General features: G+C 43.0%; 1 long non-coding RNA gene and 1 pseudogene across 2 annotated transcripts in view; one reads left to right on the plus strand and one right to left on the minus strand.

The window, feature by feature from the left end:
* Positions 1-2,323: 2,323 nt before the first annotated feature.
* On the plus strand, positions 2,324-3,299 carry LOC311593836 (NADH dehydrogenase [ubiquinone] 1 alpha subcomplex subunit 9, mitochondrial-like; annotated as a pseudogene). The gene has a single exon. The product of its transcript is annotated as an NADH dehydrogenase [ubiquinone] 1 alpha subcomplex subunit 9, mitochondrial-like (transcript).
* A 4,139-nt stretch (positions 3,300-7,438) lies between these two features.
* The window catches only part of LOC311595145, a 133,944-nt gene continuing 124,177 nt past the window's right edge, over positions 7,439-17,205 (minus strand). Inside the window, exons 3-4 of the long non-coding RNA XR_014778325.1 lie at positions 13,180-13,431; positions 7,439-7,915 (exon numbers count right to left, since the gene is read on the minus strand). This is a non-coding gene — a long non-coding RNA (uncharacterized lncRNA). The remainder of the gene's footprint in view (positions 7,916-13,179; positions 13,432-17,205) is intronic.

Genomic DNA, 17,205 nt, shown 5'->3' on the forward strand with positions numbered 1-17,205 from the left:
TTTAAAATAGGAGGTCAGTAGTTGGTGGAGAACTGTTCATTCATTTCTGGTTTTAAAACTTGGACCAAATTTAGAGTATACTTTAGACCTCTTCTGAGCATCCTCTGGACTACCCATGGGCCACAAGATGTTCAGGAGACCATGTAAATGTGAATGTTAAAGATTACTTGAAAGATATTATAAAGCATATATTTTCTTGGTGGCGGTAGAATAAAAGTAAGAAAAGTTTACAAGAAGGTAACTTCATTATATTTCTTCTGTTATCACCATATGTTAACTAAATAGCACAATGTTCGGACAGGTCACTACTGTTAATTTCATATTAACCTCATCAACTTGTATAGTATTGACCTAGGAAAAATGTCAGAATTCCATTAATTCGTGTTAAAACAGGTTTTCTAAGAGTTTTTGTATAGCATTACATAATTTTACAGACCTATGCACATGTGTGTGTGTGCTTGTGTGTGTGTGTGCGTGTGCGTGTGCGTGTGTGTGTGTATGTACGTGCTAAGAGGGAAAGAAAGAGAAGTTGGACAGGGTCTCACTATATAGTCTAGGTTGGCCTCAAACTCATAGGCCTCCACCTGCGGCTAAGGGATAATAGGATCACGATCTTGAGTCACCATGCCTAGCACATATCTTAAATAAAAGCCTTGTGGAAACTTCTCAAGCATTTCAACACTGTACCTATTGACCTATTGCCACACAAGGGAATTGCGAACGAGGACAAACATGATAAACAGTGGAACAATAGGGTACTGTGGGTGTCTGCTGTGTGTCCGTGTCATTCTCATGAGCTGCGTTTTTTTCTGGAAAGACTGAAAGACCCCTTAGAAAAGTTTGGCACTCTAAGTAGGTGCACTGTGCCTTCTTGGCATGGAATGCTTGTTATAGCTTGTTTTTTGGTTGCTATGATAAGACACCAAGGCCAAAAGCAACATGAGAAGGTTCCCGAAGTTCCAGGAGTTGGAAAGGCAAGATTGAGGTGTCAATGGAGTCGGGTTCTGGTGACCGATTCCTCTCCGACTTTTAAGCAGCTGTCTTCAAGCTGTATGCACAGATAGTCTTTCTTTGATGGGTATGTGCAGATGGAAAACCCTTTGTCTCTTTAAGTACATTGATCCAACCATGAAAACAACATCCTTATGACTTACTCTAAGCCTGAGCACCTCCCAAAGGCTCCATCTTCCCACACCATCAATGTGGGCAGCAAGGCTCAAACACATACATGTTGGGAGGGAACACAAATGTTCAGCCTCCAACTACATGAAAGTCATAGTATACATCCATACAGTACAGTTAGGCAAAGGATTTAACATGTAAGTAACCAAGATTAAAAAAAAAATGTTCTGAAGAGATAAAGTTACTTTTTAAAAATCTACATTGCTGGCTTACTTACAGTGATACGTTATCGATAGGGTAACTGGATCACTCTGCCCAGAACCTGTGACTAAGTATGATGATTTAAAAAAAAAAAAAAAGGCACCTGAACCGATAGCTTTCCAACACAAGAAATGAGATCAAATGAACTGTGCACAAAGGTTCCTGGCCAGGGCAATCCTTTCATATGCATGGTTTAATCCTTAATCCCTTGTCTCATTACATAAGAAACTGTTGCATAAAAGTTGTATATGATGTAAAAACTATCATCAGGTAGTGTGGTGAGACAACTGGCTGTAATCTAAACAATGTGCTCACACTTACTGCCATGGCAGTATATCATTCTACACCTGGCTTTTGGCACAATATATGGGACTCTTGATCTACAGGTTAAGCAAGCCACTTGTTCCACAAGGAACAAAAGGATGAACAAATTTCTCACCTAGCAGTGGCTGCAGGCAAGTGAGTACGCGGCCGTAGCGCAGCTGCCAACTGTTTTGAGAAGAGCAAGTAAGTGTGGGAGCCACAGGCACCTTCAGGGGCATGTGACCCTGTAACAGGTGTTTTAAGCAAGCTTCCTGGAGGAGGTGCTATCTGTAGGAGTAGGTGCTAGCCCTATGAAGAAATGGGGCAAAGAGGAGTGGTGTTCAAGAAGAAGATTGAAGTGTTCTAAGCAAAGAGAACAAGGCTAGGAAAGGTGGCTGGATGGACAAAATCCTACATGTTAAGGCAGTGGTTCTCAACTTTTCTAAACCTGTGGCCCTGTAATGGAGTTGCTCAAGGTGTGGTGACCCCCAACCATAAAATTATTATGTTGCTACTTGATAACTGTAATTTTGCTAGTTATTGATCATAATGTGTAAATATCTCATATGCAGGCTATCTGATCTGTGACCCCCCAACGGGGTCATGACCCACAGATTGAGAACCGCTACCCTAGAAGATGGTGATGGCCATCCACTCCAGGGTTGTCAGAGCACTGCCAATGTCACAGCCGGCCACTGCTGCAGCAGCAACATCTGCGTTCTATGGCTCTATCCCCATAGCTTCATCACAATGTCACACCTCATTGGAAAGGTGGCTGCTTGTCTGTCAGTGGAGTTGTGGCCACCATGTTTAGAGCAACAGGATTCCTGCGTCAATATGTTGTCAACCATCTTGGATGGACGGGGTCACAAATGATCATACCTTATCGGTGTGATACATATGGGTGACTTTGCCTTATGGGTGACCTGGACCAGATCATCTTTCTGGAATGGGGCGAGCAAGACAAGGATTGTATGGGGCAACAGTGCAGCATAGCCACGTGGCCATCAATCTTATTGGGCGGGACTGGAAACCAGACACTTTGAGGACACTGGGGCTGAGAGATTCATTCACTTTTCGCACCTGAAAGCCAGTATGAAGAGTACTTCTAGGTGCCTGAGAAACAAGGTGTGGGAAGGAAGGGAGTGAGAAGTGTGTTTCCTGAAGCCACCATCATTGGCTATCTGACATCTTTGGAAGGGAGGACAGGCTCCTCCACCACTTTGCAAATATTCATTGGTTTGGCGGTGTGCCTCTTGTTTCTTTGTGCTTTAAGACAGTGAAACAACTCGTATATGTCCCAGATGTTTCCAAAGAGATTGTTAACATAGTTAAAGATCCAGATGCCAGAGAGAAAACCTTTGCCTTCACCGGCCGACTCAATACTGCTCTGTCACCTGGTGCAGTACATCTATGGCATGGCCCATAAGACCTTCATCCTTTCCCCCTTGCTACCATTTGTCTATAGGTGGGCTAGAAGACTCTTTGAAGTGAGTCCATTTGAGCCCTGGATGATGAAGGACAAAGTAGAGTGGACACATATCTCAGCTGTGCCTGGCCTGGCAGATCCTGGTATTCATTCAGCCCATACCATGGGGACTCAAATCTACTGAGATGCTGCGACGGCACCACAGTACCACTGGCTGCCTTCTGAGAGCAAGGAAAAAGATCCTGCCAAGACTATCATCTACTAGTGCCATCCAGGTCACCTGTGTTCTTCAGAGGACCTTGTACATACATAGTAAGTGAAGCTGCTTTATTAAATATCTGAGCACTCAAAAAAAAACCAAAAGAGAACCACTGCCCTAAGGGAAGACCACTGCTTGGCTATACCAACAGCCTAGAAGAGGGCTAGAGTTAAAAAATGATGCTTCAGGAATACAATAAGTCATATACATATATTTGTTTTCCAACATATGTTGAGTAACAGAACCATTCAAAATTATGTTTTCCTTAAAATACTATTTTGGCCTCAAGATTGAGAAGAGCATAAGCAATGCACAAGGAAGACTGAGGACATATTACTCAGGTGGTGTAAAAATTCAGTTAGACAGGAGGAAACATTCAATAAATACATTTTATATCACATTGACTTTAATAATAATAATATACACTTGAGAATTGTTAAGGGATTAATAATGTGAGGTGGGAAGCTAAAGAGATAGATTAGTAGTTAAGAGCACTGGCTGCTCTTCCTGAAGACCCAGGTTCAATTCCCAGCACCCATATGGCAGCTCACAACTGTTACTCCAGTTCTAGGGAACCTGACCCACTCACACAGGAATATAAGAAGGCAAAACACCAATGTACATAAAAACAAACTCATTTTAAAATGTGATCCATAAAGGTATCTTAGTTTAGCACTTAATAATATATGTGCATTTCAAAATGCCATGTCTTGCGCCATATAGATATATTATTTTGTCAACTAAAGCACTTTTGGGTAGCTTCAGTATTTTCCATCTTCAAATGAGCCATTTCCATTAATAATATTCTCACTGGTGTTTGGGAGCTCAGAGTTGTTGGGGGCTGGTGTGATGTATTCTGATGCTAATTGCTGGCTCACAAGGTCTTGTTACTGCCCTGAACCGTCCTAAACTGATTGGCTGGGCAAGGCAGAAGGAAGAGGCAGAGTAAGGTTTCCCGACTTCTGGGACACAGGATCTCGGGAAGGAAAGCAGTCAGAGACAGAAAGAGGATCTTGGGGAGGAGACAAGAGAGGAGGAGGAGGAGAAGGAAGGAGGCCACCATGGGTGAGGTGGAGTAAGAAGAACATGGCCAGAGTGGATGGAGGATTTGGCCCAGACAAAAAACATTAGCAAGTGCTTGGGATTATGGACAAGAGGTAACTCAGGAGAAATTATTAGGCACAGATGGCATTGGATTGGGACAGGAAGATATGGGAGGTATAGTTTAGGGGATTAATATCTGCTCTGGCCCAGGTGAACCATACATCAGGTGTCTGTGTTTTCATTGATTGATAGTGGGTTAGAAAATCATTGTAATATTTTCGCCATCAATGTAATAATTATAGGGCTGTTAATAAACATTTACTAGCAACTACCTTTAAATTAACAGCAACACAGAGTGATATTTTTTGGTTTTAGTTTTTGTTTAACACAATTTCACTGAAATGTTGGAGCAATTATGAATCAGATATATTCCCACATCTTAAATTAATATAGAGGATTTAAAATTTTACTGAGAAGCATGAATTGTTGATTCATATAGCCTTTATTGAACAAATAGTTATTGAATATCTACTTTATTCCACACTGTTCTGGTATCAGAGAAGTGGAAAGAATGGTGAAAATTTTATAATTCAGTTTCTAAAGCAATAGAAACAAGGCAGAACCCAAAACACATGAAAACAAAAAGTCTCAGGATAAGCCAGTCAAGTGGGTAAAGATGCTGGAGCAAATATCAACAGAGCCAGGTGACAGGTCAGCATCTCTACGGTATCCTGTGGCTGGCAGGGATCCCCCACAGTGGTGGTGTGTAAGCCACTTCACTTCTGGGCAACGCTTTCCAAAATCCAACTCAAGTCTAATCATGAGAAAAGAGACAAATAGAAACTGGGGACTGTGCTGTAAAATAATATTCTTCAAAACTGTCAGTGCTGAAAAGGAAGGAAAGACTCCATAGCTGACCAAAGGAAGCATTATGACTAAACTACGCATTATGGCATTGTGCCCACGAGCCTGGAACTGAAAAGCAACATTGCAGGAAGAATCTGATGATATCCGAAATAAAGCCTGGGGTTTAGTTCCCCGTACAGTGCTCTAATGCTTGAGTGGGAAGGGTGACTCTTGCCGGGGTACAGCAGCCCATTCTTAGTTACGGAAAGAAAACACAGCCCTGATGTGAGCTATCGCCCACCTCCTCTCTGTCTAAATTGCTGAAGTAGCAGTGAGCGTGTTGGCACGGAGTCGGGATGGAGGATGTTTTAGGCTAGAGGAGACCTCAGGGGGTGCGAGGACAGATGCCAGGAATTTAAAGTGAGAACAGTTAATGGCACTTTCCCCTTCCTGCTCCATTCAAGCCTACAGGTTAAAACACCAGGCAGGTGGAGAGCTGTGGCTTACGCACACTAAATTCACTTCTTAAAACAGTTTGGCTCTCATCTGAGTCAACTCTCACGCTGGGAATCCGCAGGAGTGACTGCAGAGCTCTCGGTGTGTATCCCCTGCCATGCTGAACTCTCCACTCTCACATAAGCTACGTCACCTACAACAAGGATTGCGTGCCATCGCTACCACCATCTTATAGGTTAAGAAACTGAAGCTAAGTCTTTGCCCAAACATGGACGTCTACTATCAGAAACACTTGAGAGGTGAGTGCATCCAGTCAGCGTATGGTCCAGGGGAAGATGTTACAGTTTGGGCATATTGTGCAGCTTACGGGCATGCTTGGCAGTCTTAGGTAGGTGAAGGGTTACCTTATTTACACCACCCAGAAGATTAACATTTGTAACCAAATTGACTCAGTGCTAATGCACATTTCAGTGTATGTGAGTCTATCAATCATTTGCACTCTGGTTTAAATGGCGGCAGCAGCTGCTGTTGCCTCATGGCAGAATAACCTTGTGACTTGGTATAGTGGTGCAAAGTGAGCATCTTGACTCTATATCCACACTGACTTCCCGAAGAGTCCTGCTTCAAAGATATTTGGAAAACAGGTTCTTGGACTTCGACCACATGACTTTGAAATGTCAGGGCCCATGGTGAGCAGCTTAAGTGGAAAGGGCATTCTTATGCCAGCATTTCCGAAAAATTCATAACAGAAACAACTGGAAGAATCTTCTCCAGGCCAATGTTTCACCACTGAGCTGTCTCAAACCCAGTCTCTTTGGAGGTTTTGTTTTGTTTTATTTTTGAATTCTTTGAGAGTTTCAAGCATTTATAAGCTTTATCCTGTTCTAATGTGGTTTTAATTACTTGGGAAGAAATACAGAAATTGGTTCTAAGCTGCTACTTTTGGGAAAAAAATTAGTACCAATGACTACTGCTGGCTCAAGTGAGTCAGCAGGAATCCACATGCATGTTTTGTGTTAGCCTACTGTGTGCCACACTTGGCTAGCCACTTTGCAGATATGAGAACATTGTATTTTCACCTCAACCCAGTAAAGTGGCTTTTTGGGACCTTGAACAAGTTACCCAAAAGTTCTCTCTTGAGAGAGATGCTTGCTGGGATTCCAAGCCTCTTCCCAAGGAGTAATGACCTCCATTAATTAGCAAAGAATCCCATCCCCACCTCGTGTGTGTGTGTGTGTGTGTGTGTGTGTGTGTGTGTGTGTGTGTTGTGTGTCTGTGTGTCAGTATGTCTGTATGTTTTTGTATTTCTCTGTGTTTGGATGTGTATATCTGTGTGTTTCTTCGTATGTGTATATCTGTATGTGTGTCTTAATGTGTCTGTATTTGTGTGTCTCTCTGTGTGTCTGTGTATTTGTATGTGTGTCTGCCTTTGTGTGCCTGTATTTGCATGCATGCATCTTTGTGTCTGTGTGTCTCTCTGTATCTGTATGTGTGTGTCTTTGTGCGTGTGTCTGAGTATCTTTGTGTCTGCATGTGTCTATATATGTATGTGTGTGTATATATGTATATGTATGTATTGTGTGTGTCTGTGTATCTATATGTGTTTGTATGTGCCTGTCTGTCTGTGTGTGTGCATTTCTATTTGGATGTATCTAGCCAAATCCCCTTTTACAAATGACCCAACTTTTCCACACACAAAAAAATATGCTTCAAGTTTATTTCATTCTTTTTATTCTCTAAATCAGGAAACAAAACTTGACTGTCAGTAAGCACTCTCCTGGGCATATTGTGGCTTACAAATGAGGCCAAGAACAATAATGCTGAATTTTCCCTGCACTCGGGGGACCATCTTCTCAAACAGGTACATCATCCTGGTATGCTTCCAGGCCGTGAAGAATTGCCAGTTGAGGCTCGTGCAGCTTGTCATTCTTTAAAAATAAAGCTGACCCTCCAGACAGAAGAGACGTTAGCAAACACAGCCGAGTCGCTGGGGGTCACAGTCTCCGCATGATGGATGGATTTTCACAGCCTAGTTCTCCAGTGCTCTCCAGCCGTCACTGTCACTGCTTACACTAGATGCTCTACCTGTGCTCGTAGCTGATGTCATCACAGCGAAGCATCTTCAGATGGACAGAAACATGTCAGTGCTCTAGTTTGGATCCAGGCACCACACAGCTGTGAAAATGTACGCTCTCCTTGGGAAAGTAAAAGAAGGTGCCCTGATGATATAGTAAAATATATTCTAGAGATCAAAGATTGCCCTCTCAAGTTTCTTTCTTCAGTTCAAAGCTGCTTTCCTGGAGCAGGCTTGTTACAAGCTCCGAGTGTCCACTGCAGCTTTTCACTGGTCATGCAACTCTAGCAAACACTGGGTTGTGACCAGTTTTGTCAGTCCTTAGGGTACTGTCCAGGGAGCCAAGAAAACATACTCTCCACAGTGGGGAGATCACATCTATTAGCTAACAAGATTAAGGGCAGATGAGGCCACCTGGGCCCTTAACACTAACCTGGCAGCCAACAGCACTGATGCCATGAAACACTGGCCTGGGCTGCCCTAAGTGCTAAGTTCTCAGTAAATTTATTTAAGAAAGAACACTGAAGCCAGATTGAAGAGAAAAGCTGCCAGCCAGCCCTTCAACCCCTCTTTGGAGGACTAACAAGATAAAGTCACACTGTATTTTTAAAACTCTTTTGGAAGCCAACAAAAAAATAGAATGGCCAGGTTATTATTTTACAAAAACTGCATTTGCTTTTCTTCGTTTCTCTTTTAACCTGGCTATCACACAAACGATTGAGACCTTATTTTATTATTTTAACAAGCTTCACAGCACAAGAACTGAGTAGTTATTATTCTAGCCTGAACCCTCTGAGCTAATTTGGTTTCCTTCCAGTGTACAACCCATTGATACTCACACTTTGTAGCTTTCCTGCTCTAGCTCCTCTCTCCTCACATTTTCTGGACCTCTGCCTGTGGCTGAATCCCCACCTTCTTGTCTCTAAGACCTCTTCCCCTGGCTAACAGGAAGTCCAGCCCTAATCTCTCTCCTGTTCGCTGATTGGCTGTAAGCTGTTTATTGGCATATCAAAGGACAATTGGGGAGCAGAGTTTATACAACATTGTGACAGGAGAGTCTCAGAACAAGCCTTGCAAACAGACAGGGGGTGAGGGGCTGGGGGGATGAGGGGGCACAGAAATCAGCATTTGAATTACACAATAACCTTATGCCTACACCAGGCAGTCCAGAGTGGAGCTTTCCCTGACTAACATTTGAATATAATGGAAGTGGTCAGGCAATTTCTTCACACACCAAAAATCAAGGGTTCACAGTCAAAAGCCCAAAACTCTGACATTTGTAGCCTTCATCTTGCGTTCAGCTTGAACATCCTCCCTTCTGGACTCTTCTGGCCAACCTCCATTCCAGTTTTTTAAAGAAGAAAGCTTTTCCTAGTATTCATGCTCCCAAACCCCACCCATATCATCCCTTACTCTGATCTTTCTCAGCAAACCCAAATCACTGAGGGGAGCTGCTAGCTCATTTTGTTTACACAGTGGGATCACTCTCACTAGGAAGTCTCCTAAGGACTCGGGCCAATGGTCCAAGATTCCAATATTTTAGTATCAAGGAGTGCCAACCCCTTTAAAGGTAGCTTACATCAGGAGAGGCAATGCCTAGACTGAAGAAGCCACGGTGGATGGAATAAACCTGAAGTGAGTCACTTCTAAGCAATATCCTACAACCTAATGTGCTTCTCCTTGCCCCCCTGACCTGGGAAATCAAATCCCATAAATATGGCAAAGTGGCTGGCTGGTGGACTTGATCTCACTACAGCCTTACTGATTGGGGTAGAAAGAAGCCATTGTGCCTTGGGAGATGCAAAACTCTACCCACAGGAGGACCAACGAAAACCACTGACCTCTGACTCTACCTGTTGTTACAAGGGAGAAACACTGGAGCTCTGTGTGGGTGTGCTTAAAATCACAGCTTAATGTGTGGGAAAGATCAATGCTGTGGTAAGGACCATTTGCTGCCTTCCTCTGCCAAGGTCAAGGTCACGTCAGAGCCCTAAGCATAGCCTCAAAAGAGAAAGATGGCCAAGCCATCCCTCTGACAATGGAAGCCCTTCATGAAATCTGAAGCAATTTTTCACCAGGAAATGTTTTATGCTCTACCTGGCTAGAGAGGAGACGATGCCTGGCAAGAGCCCTCATGTCTCAAATGTTGTGAGAGCTTCCCAGAGCCACAGGCCTGACCTTAAGCAACTTCCTTATCTCCTTAGTTTTATGATGCCACTGAAACATTGCTAAGACTCCTTTAGAACCCTTTCTATGACCTTGAGCCCAGCCTCTTAGTCAATAAACAACTGACTCGCTAACCACTTGTTTAGCACTCTCTGTGCTGGACAGTTGGCATTTAAGTACCTGGGTACTGGCAGTGGGCCACAAGGATTTGAGTCCTGACCATATTACTTAGCTGTTAGTGAACAAGTTGGGTCTGTTTCCTAGTTTGAAAATCAGGTACTAACGATAACAGTGAAGATCTCAAAGGGGCTTATATGCAAGTGAGCACTGTTACCTTAGGGAACCTACTGACCTTCTCCAGGAAACACAGTGCATCGGAAGTCTCCCTCTCTCAGAACAAGTGGTCACAAAGACTTTACGACTAATATGAAATAGTAACTTAAGAATCACCTTTGACATTCTTTAGGAAACATGAAATTTAGAAACATTAAAAGCCAGCATTTTGCTCAGACTTTCAAAGAACATGAGCAGCTTAAGGAAGCAGGTTGTCTGTCTGTGCACACATTCTTCCACAGCTCAGCCCCTCAGGCCACATCACCATCCCCAGCGTTGCTCTCTAACTTCAGCTGAGTGTAAATGCAGGCCACTCTCCTCCATTGTCCTGCCTGTGCCATACTGGACAATGTAGTCTCCACAAGTGCTGGCAAGGAGCTTATATCTGATGATTGTGTGTGCTGTTTTTAATCTCTATATTTCCTCTCAATTTGTATATTCATTATATCTCAGGAATAGCTAGGAAAAATTATGTGGAGTAAAAAGAGAATTTGCATATCTTTGGTCTTTACCTCTTCAAAGGTAGTTGGAGATGTGGAGAGCCTGTTCACTGACAAAGCTTGATAATTCTTAGCAACGATATTTCCAGAGGCACCAACTGGCTAAATTCACCACTCCCTTCTCTCCCTGAGGCTCCTTTCATTGTGCCTGCCTAACAACAGAACAAGCAGATGCAGGAGAAGACAGGAGTGTCCTTCAAAGGGAAAGGACATAGGTCTAATGTTAAACAAAACAAAACAAACAAACAAACAAACAAACACCTTGAGTTCACATACCTCCACTTCAAGCTCTAGCCCTATGATCTGGAATAAAGGCGTGGCCTCTTTAGACTAAAGTGATCCTAGTGAAAAGGTGTAGCACGGGTGAATACCTGAAACACTGGAGTCCGTGCCATCATGACACAAGCGCTACACAGGCTTCAAAGCTCTGAACTGAGAACAGACAAGATTGGGTTCAAACCACTGCATGAGGCAGGGGATATCTCTGAAAGTGAGAGAGTTCTCAGCCAGACCCAACGTGCAGAGCTCCATGCAGGCTGACAGGCAGCAGAGACTACAAGGCATGAGCAAAACCAGGACAGAACTCCGTGTTTAAGGGATCAGAATTCTCAGAGAGAGTAGTGCTGTCCTTTCAGGAATAGAGGCACCAGTTTAACTACGTTGAGATACCTTAAAGAAACTGACCTCTAAGGGTCAGTGGCTTGACTCTCATTTTCACTTGACTTGTTCCCTGTGGTCAGTCTATAAGCCGGTTGAAGCTAGTTTTCTAAGAGCAAATACAATTTCCTATGTCAGCATGGAAAAATTAATTACTCATAATAACTGTTCAGGACATTGTGTATACACCAAATGAAATGACGTGTTTTCTTAGTGCAATGTCAAAGTCCTGTTATAATAATCTGATATCTGGAACACTCGCCTCTTTATTATCGGTAAGCTACCATCTAAGAATCTTGAACTAGGCAAGGGATAAAGAACAGGCTAAAACCCAGAATAAAGAAATGAATTGTGTTATATTTAAATGTGGTAGATAGAATATAAGTCAGAGTAACTGTTCGTTTTAAATGGACAAACAAGTCCAAAACTGTTTCCAATGAGTACTCATAGAGAAGCACCATATATGCCTTGTTAAGCCAGTCTTGTATGTAAAAGGCATGATACTAACTCTACACATGAAAGAAGAGATGACAGGTATGAGACACTTGGTCCATGACGCGCCTTCCTAGCATGTTATTGAGGTTAGTGAGAAGCGGTACTCGGTTAATTTGAGAGGTCAGCAATCACCTGATGTTCAACATGCTCAGCGTAAGCCACATTTTCATCACAACTGCAGACGTGCTGATTCTGAGGAAGATGCAGGTGCTGCTGCGCAGAGTAAAGATGACACAGTATGCACCCTGCTCCGGATGAAGGTCAAAGCATGCGCTGGGAGGGAGGGGAACACCGCCAAACACGGCAAGTGAGCAGGGAGAGGAGCAAAGTGGTTACAGAAAGCAAGCCTGGCCCAATCATGCTTTTCCAGAATGTTCCACAATTCCTTGCAATCCTTGGACAATTTACTCAATAACCCTGTAATAATAGAAATTTATAATCATAGTGACTACATCTAAAAGTTCATGTGAAACTACATTTAATTTTTTTACAGCCAGGACAAATTGCAAATGATTTGAACTTCCAACAACAGGGGAATGTTACATCTTGGAAGGGAATGGTATGTTATCTATAAAATTATGCTTTATTAATGAGAAAAATGCCTGATTGTATTAATGAGAGTTATAAAAGTATATGCTATGTGATACCAATTTTTTGACAACTGATTATAAATATAGATGTGACAGAAAAAATATGCTTCTCCCCCTTATCCACTCGAAAGGTCCTTAGGCAAATACTTGATCTGAGGAGTGTTATGAAAATGATGGTAATAAGCCAGTCATCAGTGGCTTCCATTTCCCTTTTCTTAGATCCCTGAAAACCAGGATTAAAAAGATTAATTTTGCCAGTCATAGTGGCACATGCCTTTAAATCTTAGCACTTAAGAGACAGAGGAAAGGTGGATCTCTGTGTGTTCAAGACTAGCCTGACCTACATAATGAGGCTACATAGCAAGACCCTATTTAAAAACAAAAGCAGAGGGAAAGAAAGAAAGAAAGAGAGAAAGAAAGGAAGAGAAAAAAGAACACTTTTTATAGATGTCAAATGAAATTATCAATGGTACCTTCTTGGATCCCATAGTAAAAGAAAGTTAAGATTAATACAACACTTGCAAAGGGATGGCCATAAATGGATAGTCCCAATGTACTACTGACATCATCACCTCATTAAAATTAATTTTGTACCATAAGAACAATGTTAGCTATTGTGCAGTTTAAATGAAAAATAAACATACCATTTAAACCTGGAACATTGGTAAGGAACACAAATAAAAAGGTAAGCAGACTAAAGGAACTATTCAGAGCCTTCCCAGCTCATGCCAGAAAGATCTTTAACCTTTATGTACAAAACTCAAGCCAGCATAGATCTCTGGAGCAATAAAAAAAATGTACTGTACATCGTGAGCTGACTTGCTATAAACGTTGTGGACTGTGCAAGCATGGAAGGCCACCTGTTCATCGTGCAAAGGACGCAGTGGAGCTGGGATCTGAAACCAAGAAGAGGAAGAATTAAATAAGGACACTGACCCAGACAAGGGTTGAGTCAGCTGGGGCAGCCTCAGACAGTACAGCCCTTGGATTGCTTAAGCTCCAGGGTTCATTGCCACAGCCAAGTAGGTGGAGGAGGCCAGAGAAAGACTGTTCCGGGGGTTAAATGACGATTAACCTTGGCCTTCCACGTTACCAAGTCTTCCAAGGAGAAAACTGTAAAAAGACCCAGACGGTTTCTATTTCTGAACTGCTGACAGGCTCAGCGAAAAACTTCAGACTTTTAAGACTGAAAGGGCTGGGTGCTGCTCAAAGACAGATATTCATTCGCTTAGCAGCCCACGTGAACCTCTCGCCCTTTGCTGGCTACACTGCGTCACCCACAAAGTGGTGCTAATATCTACTTGGCAGAAGTTTAGTGGGGTAAAAGAAACAGCCAATGTAAGATGCCTGGCACACAGCAGGTGTTTAATAGCAGTCAGAGCCCGTCTACTGCACTTCCAGCTCCTTCCCTAGGTTTTCCTCCACTTGTTCATTGCCTTAAAGCTCCAAGAGAGAGGAAGGGGACAGAGAGGATTGTTTTAGGGAGCTCAGACATTGTAAAACTCTCCCCAAAAAGTGACAGGTTATTGAGTTCTAGAGGTTTCCTGTTTGTGTCCAGATGCCAGTTAATGGGCCTCCCCTCCCCTCCCCTCCCTGCCACCATGTCCACATACGTGTGTGTGTGTGTGTGTGTGTGTGTGTGTGTGTGTGTGTGTGTGCAGCTTTTTACAAAAATTATGCTGTTCCCAGAGTGTTGAACTGCAAGCTTCTCTGTGTGCGTGTTTCACGTTGACTTTTGGGCTTGTTATTTTATCTATTAAAAGAGTCAGGGAACTAGGAACTTAAAGAGGACTTTTATCCCTAGGCATCTTTCAGAAAGATAAGAAACGAAACCTGTCTTTAGAACTTTATCTTAACTGCCTGAAGAGATGGCTTGATTTCATGCACCTAATCCATATGCAGTAAGTAGGCCAGAGGAGACTTGACAAGAAGCATGCATTTGCAGTGAGGCCCTGTAATAGAAGATCTATACTGCAAATTTATTCATCTGACACACACTGGTTGTGAAAACTGTATGTGCCAGGACTGGGCTTTAACCTTGTGCCAAGCCCATATGAGGGTCATGGGTTTCCCTCAAGCCACTAACTGCACGCGGTCCTTAGGCAAGAGCTACAAATGCCCACAGTCACTTAGTAGCTACATTCTTGCTGTTTCCTATTCAGTGCCACCATCTGGGGCCCATGTGATATGTTACACCATGCAGAAGTTTCCAGAATGTAATGCTTCCAGGGTTATGATGGTCAGGAGCTTGTAGAATGATGGTTTAGTCACACTTGCAAGCAGTAGGGGTTCTCTATGGACCAGGAGGCAATCCCACAAATGAGGCACTGGTCCTAGGAAAGCCACTTAGAGGCTCACCCGGTTTGGAAGGTCTGTGCTCTCAGTCACTGCAGTCTGTGGTTCCCTGTCGCCTGCTCGTAATCAAACCTTTATGACATCCACAATTGTTCTGTTCCAATGGAGATGGCTAAGCAAAGGAGGATAGGTATCTATAAAACCTGCCACATTCACAAGGCAGACTTTGTTACAATGGTCAGAAACAGAACTTGTCACCGTAACAGTCAGGTCATGACAACTGCCAATCCTGTAGAGGCTTGTTCCCAACTCATTTGGAATGAGAGTCATACTTGCTATTGCTCTGTTTCAGGGAGCATGTGTTATCTTCCTTTAAAAAAAAACTTTTTCAAGTGGAACGTTTCACTAGAAGAAAACAACTGCTATGATTTGTTAAAATGAAAAACTGGAGTAACAATGTTTATAGTCCCAGAAATTAATTATTTCTCTCTCTGTCTCTGGTGTGTGTGTGTGTGTGTGTGTGTGTGTGTGTGTGTGTGTGTGTGTGTGTGAGACAGAGAGAGAGAGAGAAAGAGAGAGAGAGAGAGAGAGAGAGAGAGAGAGAGAGAGAGAGAGAAGGAGAGACAGAGAGACAGGGACAGACAGAGACAGTCAGATAGACAGACAGAGACAGACAGACAGAGAACAACTTTATGAGTCAGTCCTCTGTCCACTGTGGGTTCCAGAGATTAAACTCAGGATGCCAGGATTGTAGGCTCCTGTGGCAAATGCCTCTACCTCTACCTCTACCTCAGAAAATGCTGAGCTATCTTGTGTTGATCCCCAAAAATTACAGATAGAAAAATAAGAAGTGAAAAGAATTTTAAAAATACTCTCATGGTCAATCGGCTGAGGCTGTAGCTCAGTGGTAGAGAGGCTGTTAGTCACTACAGGCCCTTGGTCTGTAATTGTCAGTACAACATAAATACATGAATGAATTATCTAATTACAATGAAAATACCCACAGGCTCAATCACTTCATACAGAAGCACTATTGCTAGTCCATATGAGTCTCTCGGTTTCTGCACATGCACACTGAAATACTCTGCAGACCAGGATGGAGTCAGGGCCTCCTGACTTGTCCCCCAGATCAGCTCACTCCAGTGTCTTCCCCACCATTGTGTCTAATCGCAGGGTAGTTGCTACCGAGGCATGGATTTGTGAAATCTGCACGTAGAGGGCCTTGAGAGCTTTAGGTGACTTGCCCTGTCTAGGTTGTCCTGGAAGCTCTATTCCCAGCTTGTGTGTGAGGCTCAGCCTCTGCTGCTGGCTCGCAGCTTGTCAGTTCCCAGAGGCAGACTACTGGGAGTTAATTAGGCCCTGGAGTCAAACCTTGTCCAAGTCACCTGATGTCATTTGGAAAAGGAAAGCTACAGCCTAAGTTAGAACCTAACTTTCTTCTCACCAGAGAGATGCAAAGTATGAAATTTAAGAGTACACTTTCTTTCACTTAGCCAGTATTTGTGCAGTCACTGGCTACATGCCAGGGTCACTCTGAGTCACCCAATTCTCCAGTCTCATGGAGCTTACACCATGACAGATTCACAACCTCAAAAAGGTGACTTAAACAAAAGAGCAGCCTGGAGTTTCCTTGTTGCAGGAAATTGGGTAAAACTGTACACTACAAATGTAGGCACATTTGAAATCACCATAAAATACTTGAGTATTTTGAGTACCAAGTCAGATGATCAATTCAGTTACCTAGTAAAAGTTACATTTTCTCAGTAGAACAAGCATCGTCTGAGAGGCAGTAGGATCCAGAAAAGACGCACTCTACCCTCAGTACAGAAAAACAGCTCCCTGAGTTTTAAAGGGATGTGCCTAGGTAGTAGGTGACATTAATTTGGATGTGACCCATCTCCAGTTATAGAAGTATGAGAGGATATCCAAGCAACCAGGCTCCAAGTAGATCAGACAGGAAGCTGCTTACAAGGTGCGGGGGTGGGGGGTGGATATCAGCCTGCCTGGGGATGACTGGGTCATCTATGACATACTTATGTGCCCATTGGAAAGAATGAGAGGCTCATACTGTCTCAGGAAGATATCTTGATATTTTGTTAAATAAAAATAAAAAAATAACAAGCAACAAGGCTAAAGAGGAGGAGTGTTTACAGAAGTTAAAAAAAAATAAGGGACACCATTCGAGTGATCTTTCTCTCTGCCCTCCCCGTCTCTCTGTGTACAAGTATGTACACCCACATATGTCCAGATATTTGAGCCGACTTGTATGAGCATGGAAATTGGTGTGGAAGGCTACTTGCCTAACAATGTTATTTTGGACATATACAATGGGAGACAGATGGAAATATTCCATATGCAATATGCCTTTTCATTAT

The sequence above is a fragment of the Acomys minous genome (assembly GCF_964271855.1).
Source record: "Acomys minous genome assembly, chromosome: 3".
NCBI lineage: Eukaryota > Metazoa > Chordata > Mammalia > Rodentia > Muridae > Acomys > Acomys minous.